The sequence below is a fragment of the Equus caballus genome, chromosome 1 (genome assembly GCF_041296265.1).
Source record: "Equus caballus isolate H_3958 breed thoroughbred chromosome 1, TB-T2T, whole genome shotgun sequence".
Taxonomy (NCBI): Eukaryota; Metazoa; Chordata; class Mammalia; order Perissodactyla; family Equidae; genus Equus; species Equus caballus.
In genome coordinates, this window is record NC_091684.1 from 116,135,418 (window position 1) to 116,158,242 (window position 22,825).

The 22,825-nt window shown below is 44.2% G+C and overlaps 1 protein-coding gene across 2 annotated transcripts in view; it reads right to left on the minus strand.

The window, feature by feature from the left end:
• Positions 1 to 22,825, minus strand: part of IGF1R (insulin like growth factor 1 receptor) — a 290,959-nt gene that overhangs the window by 256,037 nt on the left and 12,097 nt on the right. Inside the window, exon 1 of one of the 2 annotated variants that reach the window (XM_070267776.1) lies at positions 16,385 to 16,650. The exons of the other annotated variant lie outside the window; for it this stretch is intronic. The gene's annotated coding sequence lies outside the window, so the exon portion shown is untranslated. Of the gene's footprint in view, positions 1 to 16,384; positions 16,651 to 22,825 lie in introns of those variants that run through there. 2 annotated transcript variants of the gene reach the window in all.

Here is a 22,825-nt window from a genome sequence, read left to right on the forward strand (position 1 = left end):
TAACAGAATCTCTCTGTGCAACAGGGTCTGTTGGGTATCGACACTGCTCTCCACTGCAGCATCCTGGCAGAGCTACAGGAACCTGGTAACTGATACTCATAATGGCAGGCAAGTATGGGAAGATCCTAACGTGCTTTCTGAATCATCTTTAAATGATATAAGGTTTCCTCCTGGAGTAAATAGAGGCCGATACTTTGGATTAATACCTTCTGATTAATCAACCTATGACAAACCCCTGAGTCCCCAGCTGAGCTGTCTAAAAACCTCCTGCAAAGCTGCTTCTCCTTGAAAATGACATCAAAACCAAACAAAGTACTGTAAGATATCTAGAGGGAGGAAACAGCTCAATGAATATGAAAAACTGCTATTCCATACTGCTTTTAAGATCAAGTGACTTAATTTCACTAACATTGATTTTTTTCGGAGCGATTTAATTTTGCCAACACTGGTTGAGCTTCCGCTTACGTGATATTAACAGCTGGGCAAGGCAAAGTCGCCTCCCACTGCACAGAGGAGGGAAGAAATGGTGAACCATCAGGCCGGGGAGGGGCCATCCAGATGCAGATGCTGATGAGTGGAAGCACGATGGGTTAAAATGGAGCCTCCAAGATTAATCACGGTTTCTTTTTTAGGTCCTGGGTCTCTCAGACAGTATGATAAAAGCTAGGCCCTTTCTCCAAATAACTAGAGTCACAGATCACTAATTATCTATAATACCTCTTGAGCCTTCAGCATCTATAATACAATTTTACAGATGAATAAACTGAGGTCTAGAGAGGTTAGAGGACTTCCACAAAATTCCCCCACTAGCTAGTGGCAGGGTGGAAAAGCAGCCCCGGTCTCAAGCTGCCGAGATGTTTCTAGAAAACACGCAGCACATCCAGCAGAGGTTAGCCTTGACACCCCAAAAAAGAGTTATCATGTCATTCCCACACGTGCCACAGCGACACAATGGCACATACATGAAACAGAAGCAATGTAACACACCCAGGTAACAGTCTGTGCAGTGAACGGGAGTGAGAGCACTGTGCTACTGGTCACTGTGAACTCGGGCCAGGGCTGGAATCCACAATTCAGAATCCGGCAGTCTACTCATGAAACAAGAATCCACGTTTAGCCTGCCAGAGAACACTCTGGGAAGCCCGGTCGGCAGCCACCCTGTCCTCCTTTAAACATCAAGCAAGCACACAGAAGCTCTCCACCACCAGGACCCAACACCCTGTCCAACAGCCTCCGTCTCACGCCGCAAACCACAGACACACAGCACCCGCCGCAGGTGCACAAGCAGAAATCTCCAGCCGAGCAGCATCGTGTAGTCCATCTCCACAGACACTCAAGTCACACCACAAGACAGGGGCCGGCGAGCACAAGGAGCTTACTTCCAGCTGAGAGAGAAGTGGCTTCCACCTTCCATCAGAGGCCAGAGATGGCAAAGCTAAAATCCAAAGGCAAAACGAGACACGAAGCTCTACTGCTAGTAACTTCTAAGAATTTTATTTCTTTGTCCGAATTTAACGGTTATACAATGATAACTTTGGGACTTCTGTGGCATCTGTGCCAAGTCCCAGCTGCTGCCACCACCATCTCTTCCCTCGTTACCACACAGCACCTAGCTGGGGACTAGGCCTCCAGTCTAATCCTCTATAATTCACCCCCTACCCTACCAAGACAGCCTTTCTAAAATGCAAATCTGATGGTGCCCATTCTTCCACTTCAAGTCCTTCAAAGGCTCCCTGTGCCTTCCAGATAAAACCCAACCTCCTTAGAACAGCCTATAAGATCCCTTGGGATCTAACCCGTGCCAACACCTCCAGTGTCAGCTCCTGGTATTCCCCCTCCAAGGACAACCATGGAGCCACCTTAGATTCCCAAACTCTAAGACACCAGGCACACATGCTTCCCAGTAGCTCCTTCTATAGAAACACCAATCTTCTCTATGCCAGCCAGGCCTTCAAAACTCACCTTCGTGCCGACTCAACCCTTCACTCTCTGCTCTGCCACAGGACCCTGGCCACACTCATCTCCCTTGGAATTTAGACACTCACTTGCCTACTGGACTGAGCCCCTGGGCAGCAGGGACACATTGCATTTATTTTCTATCTTCCACAAGGGCCCACCCAGCACAGACCTGAGGAATCACAGGGGCTCGGTCCACACCTGGCAAATGAATGACAAATACAAAATCAGCTGCAAACTAGTATTCTCACATTCTCTCTCCTGTCCTCCCAAAACCTTCAGGTTTTACATCAATGTATGACCATAAAAAATCCAAATACTGCACTGAAACTTGCTAAAACTCCAAAGTGTCCTCAGTCAAAACCACAACAAGATACCACCTCATATCCATTAGGATGGCTACCATGAGCCAACCAACCAACAACAAAACAAAATCACAAACGTTGACAGGGATGTGGAGAAATTGTTAGTGGAAATGTAAAATGGTGCAGCCGCTTTGGAAAACAGTAGCGTGGGTCCTCAAAAATTAAATATAGAATTACCATACAATTCAGCAACTCCACTTGTGGGTATATACCCAAAAGAACTGAAAGCAGGGACTCACACAGATATTTGCACACCCATATCCATCTCAGCATTATTCACAATAGCCAAAAGGTAGAAGTAACCCAAGTGTTCACTGACGGGTGAATGGTTAAACAAAATGTAATCTATACATGTAATGGAATATTATTCAGCCTTAAAAAGGAAATTATGATATATGCTAAAATATCGAGGAACCGTGAAAATATTATGCTAGGTGAAAAAGCCAGAAACAAAAAGACAAACAGTATCTGATCTCACTTATACGAGGCTCCTAGAGTCATCAAATTCATAGAGACAGAAGGTAGAATGGTGGTTACCAGGGTCTGGAGGGAGGCAGAAATGGGGAGTTAGTGTTAAACGGGTACAGAGTTTCAGTTCTGCAAGATAAAAAGAGTTCTAGAGATGGATGGTGGTGACAGTTGCACAAAAATGTGAATGTATTTAATATCACTGACCTTTACACTTAAAAATGGTTAAGATGGCAAATTTTATGTCATGTATATTGTATGTTATGTATATGTAAATTTTGTTATGTATACAATTAAAATTATAGGGGGAAAAAAAGCATGCTCCCTTGCTCCTGTCTGACACTGCTTTAAGTAAAGTTCAAAGTCTTTTTAGGCACCAATAGCTGCCCCACCATCCAAAGAGGCTGCAGCCCCAAGACTTGGTGGTCAGGCTGCACGGGGTGTGTGAGAAGGGACCTGCTGCCAGCCCTGACCCAGATCTGCACACCAGGAGCATGCTGGTCTTCTGCACACTCTTCTCCCATCTTCAACAGTCATTTGGGGGCACAACTTGGGGGCTTAGCTCTCGAAAGGCGTCTCAGAGAGACCCTGGGCAAACAACAGCAAATACAGACATGGTCTGAGCCAATCAGGGCTGCTCCCAGAGGCCCAGGAAAGAGGTTGTGCTGGGCCCTGGGCAGACAAACAGTAGGTCAGAGGAAGAGATGCCTGGCCGGATACGGAAGAGCGGGAGCGGAGCACTGCAGGAAACCAGCAGAGCCAGTGCCCCAGATCCGCTGTAACCCCCCATGCTAACCAACTCAAACAGGACGTTGGGGTCTGTGCTCTTGTAAGTTTCAGCCCCAGCAAGAACCCACAGGGGGAAATTCCTGGGGGATCTAAAGAACACAACACCTCACTGCTGGGCTCACATGCCCACCATCCGACATTCCGACTCACGTGCTGGAAATCATGGCGACGTTAACTATGAATTCAAACACAGCATCATTCTTCTTAAAAGCCAAACGCTCCAACTGAAAAGTTAAATGGAATTCTGAAATGCTAGGAACCAATCTTCAGATTTTCAATCTAGTGAACTCCGATCGTCCAGTAGACATCAGACGGAATGACAAAGAAATGGATAAATTAAAATAATCTAAAACTGGTTTCCATTTAGCTTTGTAATATGATTTGGGCCCATAAAACTGACTTTCCTCATTACACCTGGCCTAAGATATTCTTAAAATGAATTAGCACTTTTCATATTATGTTAACAAATGGCACCCAATTATGTGCAGAGTGGCGGGGCAAAATCAAAGCTTTGAAAAAATCTATGCAGGGACCATCTCGAGTTTGGAGGATAAGAAGAGGAAGAAGAAATAAATGCATATGTGGAGCAAATAGGATGGGGCTCAACTCCTCACAAGGTTTCCAAAACATCCCGAAGCTCAGGGGGACTATATAATTTGCCCCAAATCAGTCGCTAAACATTAATGCTGGGTGGATTGCAGGCCTAGATTTACCAAGGCTGAACCCCATGCAAGCCCTCCCGGCACACAGAGGGTCTCCCCTTGACCACAGTTCTCTTTCTACTCTCTAAACTGCAGCTTCCCAATGGCCAAATTTTGCTGCTTTTAAAAAAGAAAGCTAGCTCCCTGCCTTCATCTGGATAGGCTTTAGTTATGTTTGTAAAACATTCAGAAAAGGCCATAAAAAGATCTTCACTGAGGGCTGTGCTAAGTATTAAGTATTATTCAATAAACCACAGCTTGGAGGCTGCCAGCTGACGTCTAGCTATAACCTGGAAACAGCACTGGCTGAATATGCTTTTTTTTCTCTGTTTAAATTTCTAGGTATCATTTACATTCATCTGCAAACCCCTCCCCCATTAGAAAACATAAAACAGGAAAGCAGAGTTACAGTAAGACACCACCAGAGTAGGTGGCATATTATGATAAACAAGGATGACAATAAAACATTTTTCCAGCTGTGATAAACATATTTAAGATCTATCATAGAGGCTGCTGGAGCTAAAACTGAAAGCGATCAAAATTACAAGTTGTTTATAACACAGAATTTACGTCTTCGAAGCTTTTATTTTGGGGGCAGAAGCTGCCTCACTAGGAGATCATTGCTTTGTCTTTTTTTCAAATTTGAACCATTTTTTAAAGTTGTGACTTTTTGAGGTTGTCAACACATCCAAAGTGATTTAACAACTGGCTAAGGGATGGGGAGTGCCATTTGAGAATGAACAAAAAAAGCATGTGGCTCAGCTCAGAGGCCAAGCTGGTAAAGATGCTGCTCAGAGCAGCCTTATCCACCTCCAGGACTATCCCAGGGATCCACAGCCTCCAGGTGGTCACAACACTCGCATTTCATTACATCTCAATATTTTGAACAAATAGTTCAATTAACAGCTGTCTTAGTGCCCCAGAGATCAGAAGTAACAGAGTGAGAAGAATGAGGAATTATGTCCAGATTTCTAAATACCCATGCCTTCATGCCATTTCTTGGCCTCTGATACGATTTGGTTTCTATATAGAGGCTTCCTTTCCCTACTTTAAAAAAAACCTTTAAACAATAAACCTTGCCATCCAACTGTAACTGATGAGATGTGCTTGTAAAATTGGCTTGTCAGATGCACTTACGTAAGAGGATACCCACTTGACTACAATTCGTAACATCCCTAACATCTTAAAAACTTCAATAGACAGTGATTTCCTCAACAAACACAACCGTTGTGTACTAACCTAAGCTGAGCTAGGATTACCTCATCTCTTAAAAACCAAGGGCAGTAAACAAGTTGTAACCCAGCTGGGCAGTGCCCACACAAGCACACATCCCTTTGCAAAACCCAGGGGCTTGCCAGCAACTCCCTGCCTTCTGAGTGGGAACAGCCCCAATCAAGGACGATGAGGGACATTCAACAGAACTGGATAGCATCAGATTGTGAAGGACTTGGTCTGCTAAACAGAACCCTTTACTTTTTGAATCCTAAAATAAACAGCCAGATCACCTGAGGAATTGCTGAGGCGTATCCTTGAAAAGGCACTTTATCTCCTGTCTAGGTCACACACCCAAACTCATCACATCTCCTCTAAAACCCTTGTAATGTCAACCCAATTCCACCTGTTTTAATGATCACCTACCTACTATGTGCCCTGGGGAAACAAAGAACATGCTTCCTGCTCTTAAAGAACCCCTAGAATAAAAGGGGAGAGAGAGAGATAAGCCAATCACCCCAGCACCATGTGGTCAGTACAGACCCCAGAGCATACAACTGGCAGCTATACCAGCAGCTAGAGGTTCACCAACTCTGAGATGAGAAGCACTGCCCAAGAGCCTACTTTGAGTAAAATGCATGGCAAGAAAAGGTAAGTATATGTACTTATTGCACCTGAGACCCAAATAAGACATTAAAAATAAATTTCAAAAGCCACCTAGAGAAAAACATTAGTTTCTGTGTCCCTAAGGAAAATGTAAAAATGTAGACAAGTTCTCCAACTAAACCTCCAACGTTTCTGAATCAACTACTTGAAGAAAAAGACTCCTCTTACAATTACATTTGACACTCTTCCCCATGAAAACATAATCCAAGAGCACAGATATGCTTCTTCAGTGTGAAGGTCAGACTTCTTGGGCCCTAAATGGAACACTAGCTCACCCAACAGGAATACCGTAAGCAAACCTAAGGGAGGTGGTCTTTCTCCTGGAATGTTCCCAGCCCCTCCTGGAAGAGAACTCAGACCACCTTTGTAGACCAGAGTCCTGGTATTATTTGGGAGATGGAAGTTACTCAACATCATGTCAAACAAGATCACCACTGAACGTTTCCTATGACCAAATGACAGAGGGAGGCACTTGCAGATTTCCATGATGCAGGCCTGCTCCACACATCCCCCCATGCCCTTCATCGCTCTAAAGAAAGAATACAAGGACTCCAAAAGTCCAAGTTGATTTCACAGGATGCAACAGAAATCATGGCATTCTTCTGCCCCACCTCACTCATGCTGAACAATGACAATCTCCTCGTCGTGACATATACCAAACAGTAAATCAGATGACATCAGAGAAAGACCTTACAATCAAATCTTGTCCTGATACAGGGCTAAAGCAGAGACATGAACAGAATTTTCAAATTAATCCCATTTAGGGCCAGACTGATTTTTACTAATACAGGGGGCAAGACTCTCCACGGAGGTGAAGGGCATCTCATAGCACCTCCAAGAATAGCCCTGAGGTTGGAGCAGAGCCCCTGAGAGGACCTGAGCCATCTCTCATATATAACATTACCCAGGGTGACAGCGTCCCAACTCGGCTTCCACCTCTGCAGCCAGGAACCATGTGAGACCATCTAAGCCACCTTCTGGGGCTCCTCAAATAGCCAGCAAATCACACTACCACCTAACTTGGAGGTTTATCCAGAGGCTATCCCTTGGGATGAACCCAAATATGCAAGCATCTTCCTCTCCATAAAGCCCCCAAGTCAATGCAACACCCATTGCACAGATTGCAGTCCCTAAAAACCTCCCAATAACTATAGTAACAACTGATGGTGGATGCAAAGACATAGGCAGGGAAGCAAGAATTAAACCACCAGGGGTGTGTCATGTGTCAACTACGGTGCAGACAGAAAGGAGACACAGTACCTGCCCTCAAGGAGTTTCCAATCTATCAGCAAACTGGACCTGTGAAGAGATGGAATCCTAACACACGCAAAGCGTATGGAAGCTTAAAGGAGGAAGGAACTAATTTTGGTTCTTTGAGGGAAAGAAGGAGGGAGGCACAAGACAAGAAAGCTCTGGTAGGTCTAATCAAAAATAAAAGGGAAAAGCAACTAGAAATAGAAATGAGAAAATAGATATCAAAGAAATAACACTGTAAAGAAAATACTACAGACAACTGAGCTATAATTTTTAATGTGATGAAACTGATTTGCTAGAACTTTTAACTTACCGAAATTGATTCTAAAAAACAGAAATCTGGAAGAGACCAATACCCGTGGAAGAATTTTTTACAGTTGTCACAGAAGCATCCATTTTTAAAAGTGTCAGCCTCCAACTGCTTAACAAGTGAGTTCTTTCGAACTTTCAAAGGAAGTTTATGGCCACACTATATAAACTGTTACAGAGAAGAAGGTAAAAAGGAAAGTCATTAATTCATTTTACAAAGCTAGCATAAACCTAATAGCAAAATATGGAAAAGATAGTATATAAAGAGAACCATAAGATTATCTCACTTAAAATTAGAGACGAAAAATTCTACATGCAATATTAGCAAACCAAATTTAATTAGGAATTTAAACAGTCACCCACCACAACCAAAAATAAGACTATTTGACTATCCCAGGAATTTGAGGAAGCATTACTAGGAGGCAATCAATCTATTCCCCCATCACAGTAATAGGTATAACAACAACAACATCTGAATCTAAATGAATGTCAAAATGACATCTGATGACATTCAACACCCATCCTAATAAGTCACCCATGAAAACTAGACAGATAATTCTTCAACATGATGAAAACCTTTCTTAAACCAAAAGATATCCTACATATTGAGGAATATCAGAGGCATTACCATTAATATAAGCCAAAAAAGACAAATATGCCCATAATCAGCATTTAATACTATTCTGGATGTACGAGACAATGCAACAAGACCCTGCAGCCAATGCTGCTTGGCTGACCCAACCCTGATGGCAGGCCCACCAGCCAGCCCCCACCTTCTATCCAGAGGTGGCCATGTGACTCAGCTCTGGCCGTGAAAGGGAAAGGCAGTTGGCTGAGCAGGGCTTGCTGGCATGTCATTCCGCCCTTTTGCCCTTTGCCTTTATCCCTTCCTCCTTCTTCCTATCTGAAACACAGATGTGATGCCTGGAGGCACAGGCCATCTTGTGACCATGAGGATGAAAGCCACATGGATGGATGGAGAAACAGAAGCCAGGGGTCTAGTCCTCCACGCCCTCTTTGAACACACTGCAGTGGCCAGAGACTGCTTCCCTCTAGACTGTCTGAACTGAAAAAAAAAAATCAGCCCCTGCCTGCTTTAGCCTTTTTTAGGCATGTTTCCTCTTCTTGTAGCCATTTATATTCCTAACTGACACATACCTGCAACACAGTGAAAAAGTATAAGTACTGGGAAAATGGAGACCAGATTATTCTTATCGGTTATCAATGATTCTTTGCATAAAATACTCAGGAGAATCAACTGAAAAATTATAACAAGGGCAATCAATGAATTGGGTAGATACAAGATAAACACACAAAATGCCATCGCTTTCCTCACACGCAAGCAATAATCAGTTAAAAGATAAAATGAGGAACAAAGAGTCCTTCCATGTTACTAAAAAAAAGCGTTAATTACCTAGAAATAACCCAAAAAGAAAAGAATAAGACCACTACAACCTTCTGTGATTTCTTACTAGAAAAACAGAAGTTGAATAAATGAACAGCCATGAAATGTCCCTGAATGAGGTCAAATACTTGGAAATGTTATTTTCTGCCAAATTGATTTATTAATAATCACAATCAAAATCCAACGGATTTTTTAATTTTTTAGGAGAGTGGTGAAGACAACTTGCAAAAGCAAAAACAAAACACGTACATGTAAAACTTCACCTGGAAGAATGCTTTTTCAAAAATTTTTAACCGAGTGGAGATTCTTCCTAGACGATGATAACATGTATAAGGAAGCTACAATGTGTTAAGATAACATGACTTTACCACAAACGGCATGCAAATCAGTGGGAAAATACAGTTTTAAAATAAATCCTATAATATAAAATATATTAGATAATTCAATGAAGAAAAAGATAAAACAGGATTACGCTGGGAAAACTGAATAATCAACAGGGGGAGGTATCTCACTTTATTTAAATACAAAATAAATCTTAGAAGCATTAAAAGAATTAAAAGAAAAAGACGAAACATAAACTAGGAGTCAATAGGCACGATTAAATTTAACCTATTTTGACATGGGTGGTGTAAGCTTCCTAAGCAAAAGGATTAAAAACCATAATGAAGAGGCTGCTATTCTATATTAAAATGAAATAACTGTATATCTCAGCAAGTAAAAAAACAAAAAGCAAACAAGGAGAAACATGTGCAACACAGAGAGCACAGGGTAAACATCTTTATAATAGAAAGGTCCACACAAACCTGTAAGAGTGCACTGATAAATAACCCAAGCGAAAAATGGGAAAAAAAGAAAAATGAAGATCCCGTCAATAATTTTAAAAAAGGAAATTAAAACAGTGAGACAAAGTTTTATAAATGCTCAAATTGCAAGGCTCGATTTGGCATTCAATACTGGTAAAGCTTACACTAGGAGTTTTCTGGAAAGCAATTCAGCAACATTTATCTAAGATCAAAAGTATGCACACTTGGGCCAGCCCGGTAGCATAGCGGTTAAGTTTGCGCACTCCATTTTGGTGGCCCAGGGTTCACAGGTTTGGATTCCAGGCACAGACCTACACTCCGATCATCAGACCATGTTGTGGCAGCATCCCACACACAAAATAGAGGAAGACTGGCACAGATGTTAGCCCAGGGTCAATTTTCCTCAAGCAAAAAAACAGGAAGATTGGCAACAGATGTTAGCTCAGGGCCAATGTTCCTCACCAACAGAACAAAACAAAAAAGTATGCACACAAAAACATTCCCAGTATTCCATACTTTCAACTTTTAGGAATCTAAGCCAAAGAAATAATCAGAGTAGCACATCAACAATGATTTTCGCCACAACTAGAAGGACCTGCAACCAAGATATATACAACTATGTACGGGGTGGGGGGGGGGGGTGGATTTGGGGAGATAAAGCAGAAAAAAAAGAAAAAAGATTGGCAACAGTTGTTAGCTCAGGTGCCAATCTTTAAAACAAAAACAACAACAATGATTTTATCACATTATTTTATTTATTTTATTTTTTATTGAGGTCATTACAGTTTATAACGTGAAATTTCAGTATCACATTTTTAATGGTAAAAATTATAAAATGCTTAAATTTTAATTTTAATTTTAGAATCATTCCATGAAAGACCATCTTCCAGATGATAAAAATGTAATGTAACAGACAAAAATTCACAATGTGATTGTAAGTGGGGAAAATGAGGATAAAAAACAGTGTATATAATGTAACACCCATTTTTTTAAAAAAATACATACAGGTATACATATAGGTATAAGTTCAAAGGAAAAAAAAAAGACCTCAGGAAAATACAACAAAATATTAATGATGGTTATCTCTAGATTGACTGACTAAAGATGATTTTTATTTTCCTTTTTCCCTAATGATGTTTTCTAATTTTCCCTTAATAGCCATTTATTACTATCATAATTTGAAAAAAGCAATAAACGTAATCATTGTAGTATAAGGTGGCAGGCAAATTTGTCCCTAATTAAAGGTTCATTGTTCATCATAGCAGCACATTATCTTTAAACAGGTCAAATATGTGAAACTCTTATATTGCCATACGTACAGACGATTGTTGAATCAGTGCTTACAGCTATCTGAATCCTCTCTTTAGGCCTCGTATACAGGGCCCAATGAGATCTACTGGGAGCCCAGGAAAGAAGGCAGGAAGCTTTGTTTGGGTTGTGATCTTGACCATGATCTTAGAACTCTCTGGATCTCTATTCCTTTACTTTACATTTACAGAATAGCTGCCATGTGCCAGGGACCATGGACCCAAGAGTGAACACGGTTCTTACTTTCACGGACCTTACAGTTTCCCCAAAACCTTAAATTAAAGCAATCATGACTACAGTTTTGTGATTTGGGCATGCACAATTATGATTTAATAACAAATCCTGCTTCAATGCAAGAATCAGATTCATTTTATAGTAATAATTTTAAAGTATGTCTAAAATCCACTCTCCCCAAAAGCTGAGAATTTATCATTACTTTTAAATATACAGAGTGCTAAAATCTATAGACAGCATTAACTTTCGACATTCAGAGACCACCATTGACTCACTCTGCCCATTAAACTTGTCTAAGGCCTCGAGACAGCCTTCACTAGACAAGAGGAACACAGCACCACAGTTTTTACAAGTATTTTTGAGAAAAACTGCACCACAACACAAAGTTTGCTGGATGAGGAGGAAAGGAAGCTCGCTAGATTTCCAGAGAGAAAAAGACGCTGGCCTCAAATATGCAAAATACAAAACTAATTAGCAGAGCCCCAAGCAGAGCAGGTGCTTATCAGGCATTTGCACGTCAACTATTTCGCAGAATGAACAGCAGCCTTAAAAAGCAGTTGCCATCTGCTAATTCAGAGCACCCAACTCCAAGAACTCTATGCCATCAGCAGAAACAGGAAAGACGTCTCCATCAGCCAAAGGTGAGGCCAGGAGTGTCCAGCCGTAATTGCAGAGCATGTACCCTGCAGGGAGGACCCAGCGGTCACCACCTCATTTGCTACAAACACGAGGTTTCCGCAGATGATTTGTATGGCTACTAAGAGTTAACGGTCTTTCTGATTTAAAACAAACAAACTAGAAAGTCCCACCCAAGGATCTGAGTATTTTTTTCTAATTTTTATTGAGAGAACCTCCAAAACCTAGTTAAGACAGCTGTTATTTCTCCACTGGAAGGGCAGTTGAGGGAAGACAAAACAGAAAGATATGCCTCCTATTTATGATCTCCAGAAAGGGTCCCCTAGAAGGAAGGCTGTCCCACTGTTTACACAGTTTGGTTAATTAATGTTAATTAACCATATTGTGTAAAATCACGTGCCCCCCAAATGGACCCACGATAACTCCAGAGAAAGTAGGCAATAGCATTTGAACATGCTCCTAGCTAACACTGCAGCCTGGCACCTTCAAAGAACAATTATTGCTCTATACAACGGAAGCTGGACATTAGGAATTCCACCCAGAAATATCTGCTAATCCTTAAGAAGTCCCAGATCAAGTATCACTAGATATCGTGCTTAAAAGTTTTAGGCACCTGGATTGGGGGGGAAAAAATCCAGTCACCACAGATGAAATCATTCTGGGACAAGAATTAGTTAACTCAATCAGGACCCCTTGAATGGCCAAGACATCATTCCTTAAAGCTAAAAAGCCTTCTGTATTACTCAAAACATTATGACTTTTATCACAAACTACAGCAGAATTTTCAAGTAGGAGGAACAAAATTCCTAGCACGCAAGCATCTGAACCTGAGACACTTTTGCTGATCCACACGTTTATTTAACGAAAAGGTTTGGTGGGAAAATGAGAAGTCTGACATTCCATCATTTTCTTGATCACTTTGGATCTTTCTCCCTTGTTAGAGAAATCATAAATATTTCCACTTCTTTTATATTCACAAAGTATAATTTGTACCTGAATAAGTCTTTTAGAAATAAACATTAATTTATGAGGGAAACAATGGGCATTGTTGAAAATGTCTGTGTGCCCCAACTCACTGTTGCTAGGATTATATTCATATATACACCATAAAGATAAGAAAGACTCTAAAATTTAGCCTATGCACTTCTGTGCTGATTAAACTAAAGTTCTGTTAACTTATCGCCTTCAGACAGCCTGTCCAAACAAAAAGATCTGAAGAATTCCTTTGCAATAGCCCCAACAAGAGCCTCAACTTGCAAAGCTATTTTTCAGAGCTCAATAGTACAACAACAGGAAGTAGAACTTCTGGAATGGGGATTTTGCTATTTATTTTTTCTTTCAATGGCTGCTTTTAAATGAGAGAGAGAGAGAGAGAAAAAAAGTCTACAGGCATTACAAATCCTGGAAGCTATGAATCAGGAAGTGGGAAATGGCTGATGCTGAAATGGCCAGCCTGAAAATCCTGGCTCTTTTATGTAGTCAAGTCACCAGGGCCAGGAATTTCAGAAATCTTAGGCATTTTGCATTATTTTCTGAATCTTAAAAGAGCTGAGACTTGAGAGAGAAAAGGGCAGGGAAAATTAACCAGTAAGTAAGCCCCCAGCCTCTGGCTTCATGCCCCAACTGGCATACCTTGCCCCCATAATTAAAGGCTCAGTGGGAACTCACTGTCTACAAATGGGTTTTTGTCTATGATGCTGCTAAGGAGAAGGGGGTGAGAGCTCATGGTGTGCACAGACAGAGCCTGCCCCATGCTTCAGCCTCCTCGTTCCTTGCCAATCTTGAACCTGCAATAGACTATAAATATTTCACATCTCAAGACACCCTACAGTTGATTAAAAACAATGGCCACTTTTGTTTTAAGGAAAGACTCTACCTGATAAATTTTGCTAAGTCAGAGTACTCAAAAGCCCATGCAACAAAACTACATGAACCCTTTCAGACACCCAGGTTTGAGAGGGACATGCTCACATTTTAGCTCACCTGTTTCAAAGGGAGCTCTAGGAACAGTGCAGGCTCACTCTCCGCAAAGCCTGTATTTGCATCAATGCGAGACACAGGAGTTTATTACGCTGATCAGGGGAAAAGAGTGCACCGTCATCCTCCTTCCAAAAGAGTAACAACTCAATCAGAAACTTAGTCCTGTTCCAAAGTCCTAATAATACGAACACCAGAAAGCTACCAGACCTTGTAAAATATTTCCAATTATTTTCTATAGAAATCAAACATACCACCTCTACTAGCAGGTTCTACTAGATGACAGACTTAAAAACATGTTGATCTGAGGTGGAAAGCAAAGAAGAAAATACAGGCATACCTTGGAGACATTGTGGGTTCGGTTCCAGACCACTGCAATAAAGTGAATATGTACCGCAATAAAGCAACTTACACGAATTTTTGGGTTGCCCAGTGCATATAAAAGTCATGTTTACACTATCCTGTAGTCTATTAAATGTGCAGTATGTCTAAAAAAAGTAAATACTTTAATTAAGCAATATTTTATTGCTAAAAAATGCTAAACATCATCTAAGCCTTCAGCGAGTTGTAATCTTTTTGCTGGTGGAGGGTCTTGTAAAAATCACAGTACCTGTGGGGCCGGCCCTGTGGCGTAGCAGTTAAGTTCGCATGTTCTGCTTCAGCGGCCCGGGGTTCGCCGGTTGGGATCCCGGGTGCGGACATGGTACCGCTTGGCAAGCCATGCTGTGGTAAGCGTCCCACATATAAAGTAGAGGAAGATGGGCACGGATGTGAGCTGAGGGCTAGTCTTCCTCAGCAAAAAGAGGAGGATTGGGAGCAGATGTTAGCTCAGGGCTAATCTTCCTCAAAAAAAAAAAAAAACCAGTATCTGTGAAGCACAATAAAGTGAAGCGCTATAAAATGAGGTATGCCTATCAAGTCATTTCTCCTTACTCCCGTCAGATGTGATATTTTGGGAGGCCTTTTTCTGGCATCCCCATAAGTGAATCTGCCTTAATCAAATACAGGCAAATACAACCAGAATGTGCAGAGTGACAACGCCTCACATCCTCGAGGCAGGTGCCATACAGGACCCCAGGCATCAGCTTTCTCTCCATCTCCTCCACTAGACATTCATCCCCACCTCCCTGGAAAGGTTCTGGTTTATTCCACAAAGACCAGTAGCCTCCAAGGTGTTGCTTTAACTTAGTACAAATGAGAGAATCAGTCTCCAATGAACTCTTTTTCCCTCAGGAACAACCACATCCTTAGCCCTGTGAGGACCCCTAAAACCAGTCCCAATGTGCCCCCAGACCGTCCCCCGACTACTACCTCAACACACCTTCCTCTCCAGCCTTTCTTAAACCCCATTCCACACTGTGCTTGTCCTTTTGATCCTCCAAGCACCTCCTCAATGAGGCCTCCAGGATCTCTGGGCACCAGTATCTCTTCGGCAGTTTCCATAGCCCTTTCCCAGCCTACTCATTCTGTTCTTATTCCTAAAAGCGTCAGGTCCTACCCCAGCCACTGTGCACACCTTATCTTCCCAACCACGCTGAGAGCTCTTCTTCAGGCAGCGGCTGCATTTCACACACCTATCTACCTCCAGCACATCCCTGAACATCCAGACACTCCAGTTGGTCTCTTCCACTCCTACAAAACCAGATTCGCTCAGCTCAGCTCAGCTCAGCATCCCTTGGGCCCCTGATCTCCTGTCTGCCCCAGGTGCTCTGCAATAAAAGCAACCCCAAACCCTTCCAGTCTGCTGCTCACTGTAGCTGAAACCTAATGGCGTTCTCAGCCCATGCCCTCACGTGCGCCCTTGGCAGGCCTGGCATCAGACAGAAAGCCAAAATAAGTGAACACAACCCACTACCCCTGTCAGGAGCTAGAACGACCCTCAGTGCACTGTGCAGTTTCCTCGCCAGGTGGCCAGCCTAGGCAGCCACGCTCAGGACTCAAAGCCGGACACCGAGCTGGCTGCACAGCCCTGGGCAGACGCCCCTCAGTTCCCACACTACCTGGCAAGGCCGCTGAGAGGACTGAGGGAAGGTGGCTGTCAGCGCTTTGCCCACTGCCCTCATGGGAGTCGGTGGCCTAAATTCCCAGAGCCAAGAAGAGGAAGGTCCCAGTGCTCCTGCTATGTCCTGCCCTCATCACACTCTGCCCAGGTAGTTAACCCTCAACCTTTCTCTGCCCATCAGTCCATAAGGACCCACAGCAGCCACGCAAATATGACCCTCAGGGCAACTTTCTGATCAAGAGAAGAAAAAAGTGGTAAATCAGACTTCGATTCAGAGCCCGGGGCAGCAAGAAACGCACCATGAATTCCTCGCAAATAACCGACACGTTTTCACTGAACCACCCAACGGCGATGGGTAGCGGGATGAAATTCAGGGAGACAACCCCCCACGGGCTTGGCTCCCCTTCATTTAAACATGCCCCATTTCCAGGCAGCAGAGGTTCCAAGAAACATGATAAATGCCCCTTGCAGGTTTCAGCGCAGCAGATAACGGGGCTACCGGAGTCCTACGGAAGCCCAACAGTCAAGCAGCAACCCTCCGCAGGGATCCTCGCCGGCAGAAGCCTTAAGACGGTCGCGTTCGCCTCTAAACTGCTCGCAGGATTAACAGGAAGGCTGATCGATACTGATTTTACCGTCATGGGAGTGACTCACCATTAAATCCTACCCAGCTCAAAACTCAGCTGTGAACAGCAACAAAACAACATAATAGCAGGGTCAGGTTTAAAATAGCAAGGATGACTTGTAAACAGTTAATGCTTATAAACAATTACAGTCACCTCCCCAGCCTTGCGGAATTGCTGAGAGAGGCAGAACTGCCAAGCTCTCTGAAGCGCGCGGCAGAGCACGTCTGTCCTCGTCACAGCCCCCCAACCCACTGATGCTGGATGGAGTCAGGTTGACAGAATAGACCCCGAGGAAGTTAAGATGAGTGCCGTTGAACTGTATTCCATACATCCAATAGGTGTGCGCTCACCAAGGAATCGAGCTTTCAAAAACAAAAGTTAAGCTGTCTTGAAAGTAGATGAGTGGTTGCCAGGAGCTGAGGGGAGGGGGAAATGGGGAGTGACTGCTAAGGGTTACAGGGTTTCTTTTGGGGGTGATAAAAATGTTCTAAAATTAGATAGTGGTGATGGTTGCATAAGTCTGTTAACATACTAAAAAACACTGAATTTTACACTTTAAAGGAGTGAACTTTATGGTATATAAATTAGATTTCAATAAAGTTTTTTTTTTAAATAAAAAAAAAAGTTAAGCTGTCTTAGAGTCTAATTCCCCTCTATGTAGCTACTGCGGAGTTTAAAAGCAGCAACTTCTTTGTCCAAAAACGGAGGAAATGGGGTCATGATATTCCCCAATAATTGTGCTCCTCTCAAGCAGCCTTCACTTTAGGAAAAGCAACAGGATGCACAGAAGACAAACTATGCATTTCAAGCATTTGGCCAAAGTGTCAGAAGGCAAATGTGCTTAGCGCCATCTTGAAAATGTATACTTTTAGGTACTGGATTCCATTTCATTTTTCAAAATTCAGCTGTTACCCGCTCTGAAAATTGGCCAAGAACTTATCCATAGAGTCCTGGTTTTGAGAAGCCTCAGCTGCAGCACATCGCTCCATCATTGAGAGCTGCATGTTTGTGTCCCCCCAAACTCATGTGCTGAAGCCCTAACCCCCAGAAGGATGGCATCAGGAAGTGGGGCCTTGGGGAGGTGACTGGGTTTAGATGAGGTCATCAGGGTGGAGCCCCATGATGGGATGTGTGTCCTCATAAGAAGAGAAAGAGACCAAAACGTGCTCTCTCCTCTCTCTCTCTGCACCCTGAGAGGACGCAACAAGACGGCCATCTGCAAACCAGGAAGTGGCCCTCACCAGACGTCGGATCTGCACCAGCACCTTGATCTTGGACTTCTAGCCTCCAGAACTGTGAGAAATAAATGTGCATTGTTTAAACCACCCTGTCTGCAGTAATTTGTTATAGCAGCCTGAGCTGATGGCGCAGACACCCTATAGCTCTGTAAGCTGTATCACCAACCCATGGAAGGGGCACGCCTCCTTTTTGTCATGTGACAATACTTCCTGTCCAGGGGAAGACAAGAGTGGTCACTTGGGCTTGCTTCCAAGATGCAGGGAAAATGCCAGTCTGACTTCCAGACCTGGAGGAAGTGCCAGCAGAGAGCTTCCTCCCACAGGGCCCAGACTAAGAAGAGCTGTTCCTCCAAAGAGGGTGGAAAAAACTCCTCTCGCAACCAGAAAGGCTTGGCTCCCTCCCAGTCATGCTGGAATCCAGCAGGTCCAGGCCTGAGCCCTGACCCCTGGTTAAACTAGAGGATGACAAGGTAGTACCAAGAACCGGCCCCAGAGAGTATCTGCTGGAATGGCAGACAGGTAGACCTGGCCTTCGACACACAGCACATGTCCTGTGCCCTCAGGCAACACATCTCTCCAGGCCCCAGCTGCCTCTTCTGTAAAGTGAAGGCTCTGGCTTTTTCCTACTTTTGAGAGCCTTCCGTTCTTGTTTGCAGAGGTCAGTCCCTTTCCTTCAGGGCTCCCTATGTAACACGGGAGTCAGTGTGCGATAAAAAATTGAGCTGTCAAAACAAATGAAAGACTTCCAGTATAATCAGTGAGAGAACCAAATATGTAAACAAATCTCTCTTCTGGAAAACTAAGAAAATGAAAAAGCAATTACACGTCACATGGCTGATTAGCAATAAATTTCATTTGTGACTAGATGGCATGAGAGTCTGACTCCTGACTTGCTTTCCCTGAAAGGAAAGCATTATCTGCGATACTGTCTCATTATGGAAAACAAACCCATCCCTGGTGACTCAGCTCAGATCTACGTTTTTGGTGAGGCCCTCCCTGACCTCGCACGTCCTCTGCTGTGTCCCCATGGCACCTGCAATACCCTTGGCCTGGCTCCCCAACTGTGGCCACCACAGGCAGGGGTTGGTCGTCTTAAATTTGTCTCCTCCCCTGTCCCACATGGTATACACTCACAGTTGAACCAATCAAGAAATAAGGTGGGTTTTTGTTTTTCTTTAAAATATAAACACAAAATTTACCATTTTAACCATTTTCCAGCGTACAGTTCAGTGGCATTAAATACATTCACATTGTTGATACTATCACCACCATCCATCCACAGAACTCTTTTCTTCTTGAAAACTAAAACCCTGTACCCCTTAGACACTAACTCCCAATTCCCCCCAACCCTCTAGTCCCTGGTAAACACTATTCTACTTTCTACCTCTGTGAATGTGACAACTCTAGGGACCTCATATAAGTGGAATCATACAGTATTTGTTTTCTTGTGACTGGCTTATTTCACTTAACGTATTCTCAAGGTTCATCCATGTTATAGCATGTGTCAGAATCTCCTTCCTTTTTAAGGCTGCATAATATTCCACTGTTTATCTGTAGCACATTTTGTTTAACTGTTCATCCATTGATGGACACTTGCGTTCCTTCCACATTTTGGCTATTACAAATCATTATTTGCTGCTATGAACATGGGTGTGCAAATATCTATTTGACTCCTTGCTTTCAATTCTTTGAGGTATATACTCAAAGTAGGATTGCTGGATCAGGTGGCAAGTCTATGCTTAATTTTTTGAGGAACTGCCATTCTGTTTTCCACAATGACTGCACTATTTACATTCCCACCAACAAGGCACAAGCATACCAATTTCTTCACATCCTTGTCAACAACTGTCATTTTCAATTTTTTGAAAATTGCCATCCTAATGGGTATGAAGTGGTATCTCATTGTGGTTTTGATTTGCATTTCCCTGACTAGTGATGTTGAACATCTTTTCACGTGCTTATTGGCCTCAAGGAATAAGTTTTAAACCAAAGGAATTAACACCTCTTCCTAAGAGAGCTTTTCTCACAGAAGGTAAACAGTACCATCGCTTACAATGAGTTGTTTCATTAAGTTGGTTTAGTAGGTGGTTTGGGTTCAAAACACATGTCCCTTGGAAACACCACCATAGGTGATGGCCCCCTAGCGACACCACCCAAGTCCACCTAACAGGCTACTGGAGCAGGATGAGGCCTGAATCCCAATCCTGGAAAACAGAGACAACCCAAAGGAGCAGGGCAGGAGGGCGGGTCCTCCTGTGACCTAGAGGAAGGCTCTCCAGCAAAACGTTTACTAATGAGGCACCATTTCCCACTCCACTGAGCCTTCTCCGGCAGCCCAGGGCCCCAGGCTTTGGGGACTCCCATCCCTGCAAACAGCCCTCGACCCACAAGGGCCCCAGGTTCTCGGTTTTTCCCCACTCTCAACTTAAAATCTTTTAATTAGTTTTTATGGATAAGTAGATCCATGTTTTTCAGACCCTGTGTCCTAAATTTTGGCTGAGGATATGACTCCCACTCCCATTTCTCATGCCCCTGACCCCGCAGATCTGGTTCGTCCCCAGGAGGTAGCATGACCCCTCATTACCTACCGCCCCTGAGGCAGGAGGAGAGGGCTGGGATGTACACCACTCACACCACTATGTGAATGACTCATTTCGGTCATTTGCGCCCCCTGACGCATGGGCCTTCTTGGGATCGATAATCCCTCTCCTGGAGAATGTGTCACACCCTTCCCCGGAGGCAGGAGCATCAGGAAGAGAAAGGAACTCAAGGTAGAGAGGTGGTTTCACAGGCGCTCCGTAGAGCTCCACGTACAATGAAGGTCTGAATGTAAGGCCAGAAAAGGCAGAGGCAGCCAAGAGTGAACATCAGTACACACACACCCAGGAGGGTACCAATTTTTTTTTAAAGGAAGTAAACAATGTCCAATGTATATATTTCACTCACCCTTAATAACAATAACAGCTAACCCCTAGTGCTTAGGATAGGCGCTTGGTTCTAAGGGATTCACGTGTGTTCACTCGTGAAATACTTGTAACCAAACTCTGCGATGGGTGCCACTATCATCTCCCATTTTACAGATGAGGAAACTGGGGTGGAGAGGGGAAACAGGTGTCTCAGGCACAGTCCACCAGGAGACTTCTCATTTTGAGAGGCTCTGGGCTCTAATTCAAATCTCAAAAGGGAATCCGGACCATCAAACATAATTGGGGGAAAAGTGATCTGGGACACAGCAGAAGGCCTGCTTCCAACTGGAGAAAACAGACTGTCTGAGATGCTTAGGCTCCGCTTGCTGGAACAGCTGAAAAATGATTTAAAATTCAGAATTCACTCTCCTGATCACAGGAACAGAATACAAAAGCCCCCAGGCTAAGTGATACCACCTTCCAAGGAAGCCTCTTGCTTTACTGTGTCTTTTCCTGTTATCTGTAGGCAAAAACAGTTCCAGTTGCAGAACAGGCAGCAGGAATCCGCCAGCACCACTCCTGGGCTCTGGACCGGCGACGGCTTCTCATCGAGAACCACAATGCGCCCAGGCGAGTTACAAACATAAATCAACACGAGTTAAACAGCACCAGTAGCAAAGCCCAGACCTGGACGCAGAGTTGGCATCCCCTTTCAAACAAACCATTCCTCACCCCTCCCGGCCCATGTGGTGAGGGCTGGAAACAGCCCTGCCAGGTTTGCCAGCACTGCAGGGGGGCAGAGCCCCCTCCCGCCCCCAACCGCAGGACAGCAAGGCCCCAGGATGCCCCAGCCAGCCCAGAGCTACCGGGCCCCTCTGACACAGCTCAGATGGAAACCAGGGTCATCTCTAAACTGGTTCCCTTAGAAAGTTACAAGGTAGTGCCCCCCTACTTTTAGTTTTAGAAGGGAGGAGTAAGTTTGGAAGCTGCAGTACTCCCACGGTGGTAACCTGGTCCTCAATCTTACCAGGTACCCCTGATGCCTCCATCAAAGGTGAGCATTCCTCCATGGGAGCTTTCATGAAGTCGGGGAGAGGGCAGGTGGGAGGTGGTGGGAGGGAAGAAGAGCTGAATGATTTCGCCATTTCTGAAGGGCTGTGCTCAGATGCTCCTCCTGGGTCTCCCCCCTCTACAACTTCATGGGTTCACACTGGGGTGTCCATCTCTGGTCTCCCAATGCTGACCCCGTCAAAGGGCCGGGGCAGACTCCCCAGCACACCCTGTCCCCGGACCCACTCTAGTGCTCAAAAGGTTTCAAAGCTCCCCACTCTCTACCCATCGTGAGGCCCGTCTCCCAGTGCGCTTGGTTCTGATGCCTGCTCCACCCCATCGGTGTGCACTGCCACCACAACCCCCCACAGGCTCTGCCATCCTGGGGCACTGTCCCCTGGGACCCCGAGTCTCAAACATTCAAGGTGCACTAAAACCAGACGTCCTCCCTCAAGCCGTCTCAAGCCCTTCAGTAGCTGGGTGACTCCACCCCTACAGCCCACACACTTCCACAAACCCTTAGTCAGAGTCCCATAATTTAGCACTGAACACATTATCGCCTGGGATTGTTTACCAGTGTCTGACTTTTCCTAACTGGGGAGTAAGCTCCTTGAGGAGAGAGGAAAAAGATCACGCCTGTTTTTCATATGCTGTCCTCAGAGCTGAGGACACTGGGGGCCTTGACACCAAACGCAGGGTTGTGTATCTTCCTCACCTTCCACCCCTCCTCCTCAACTGAGGAGACGACCTGGGACATAAGGATCCCTGGGAGCCAGCCCATTTAATACTTAAAGACAGCATCTCTTCTGGTGCAGCGAGACAGGCTGGTTAGTGGTTCCAGAGGCTGGCCTGAGGCTCTGACTTCATGAGCTCAAACCCTCACTGTGGATACAGGAAAGCAGCTCTATCATTAAGCGGGG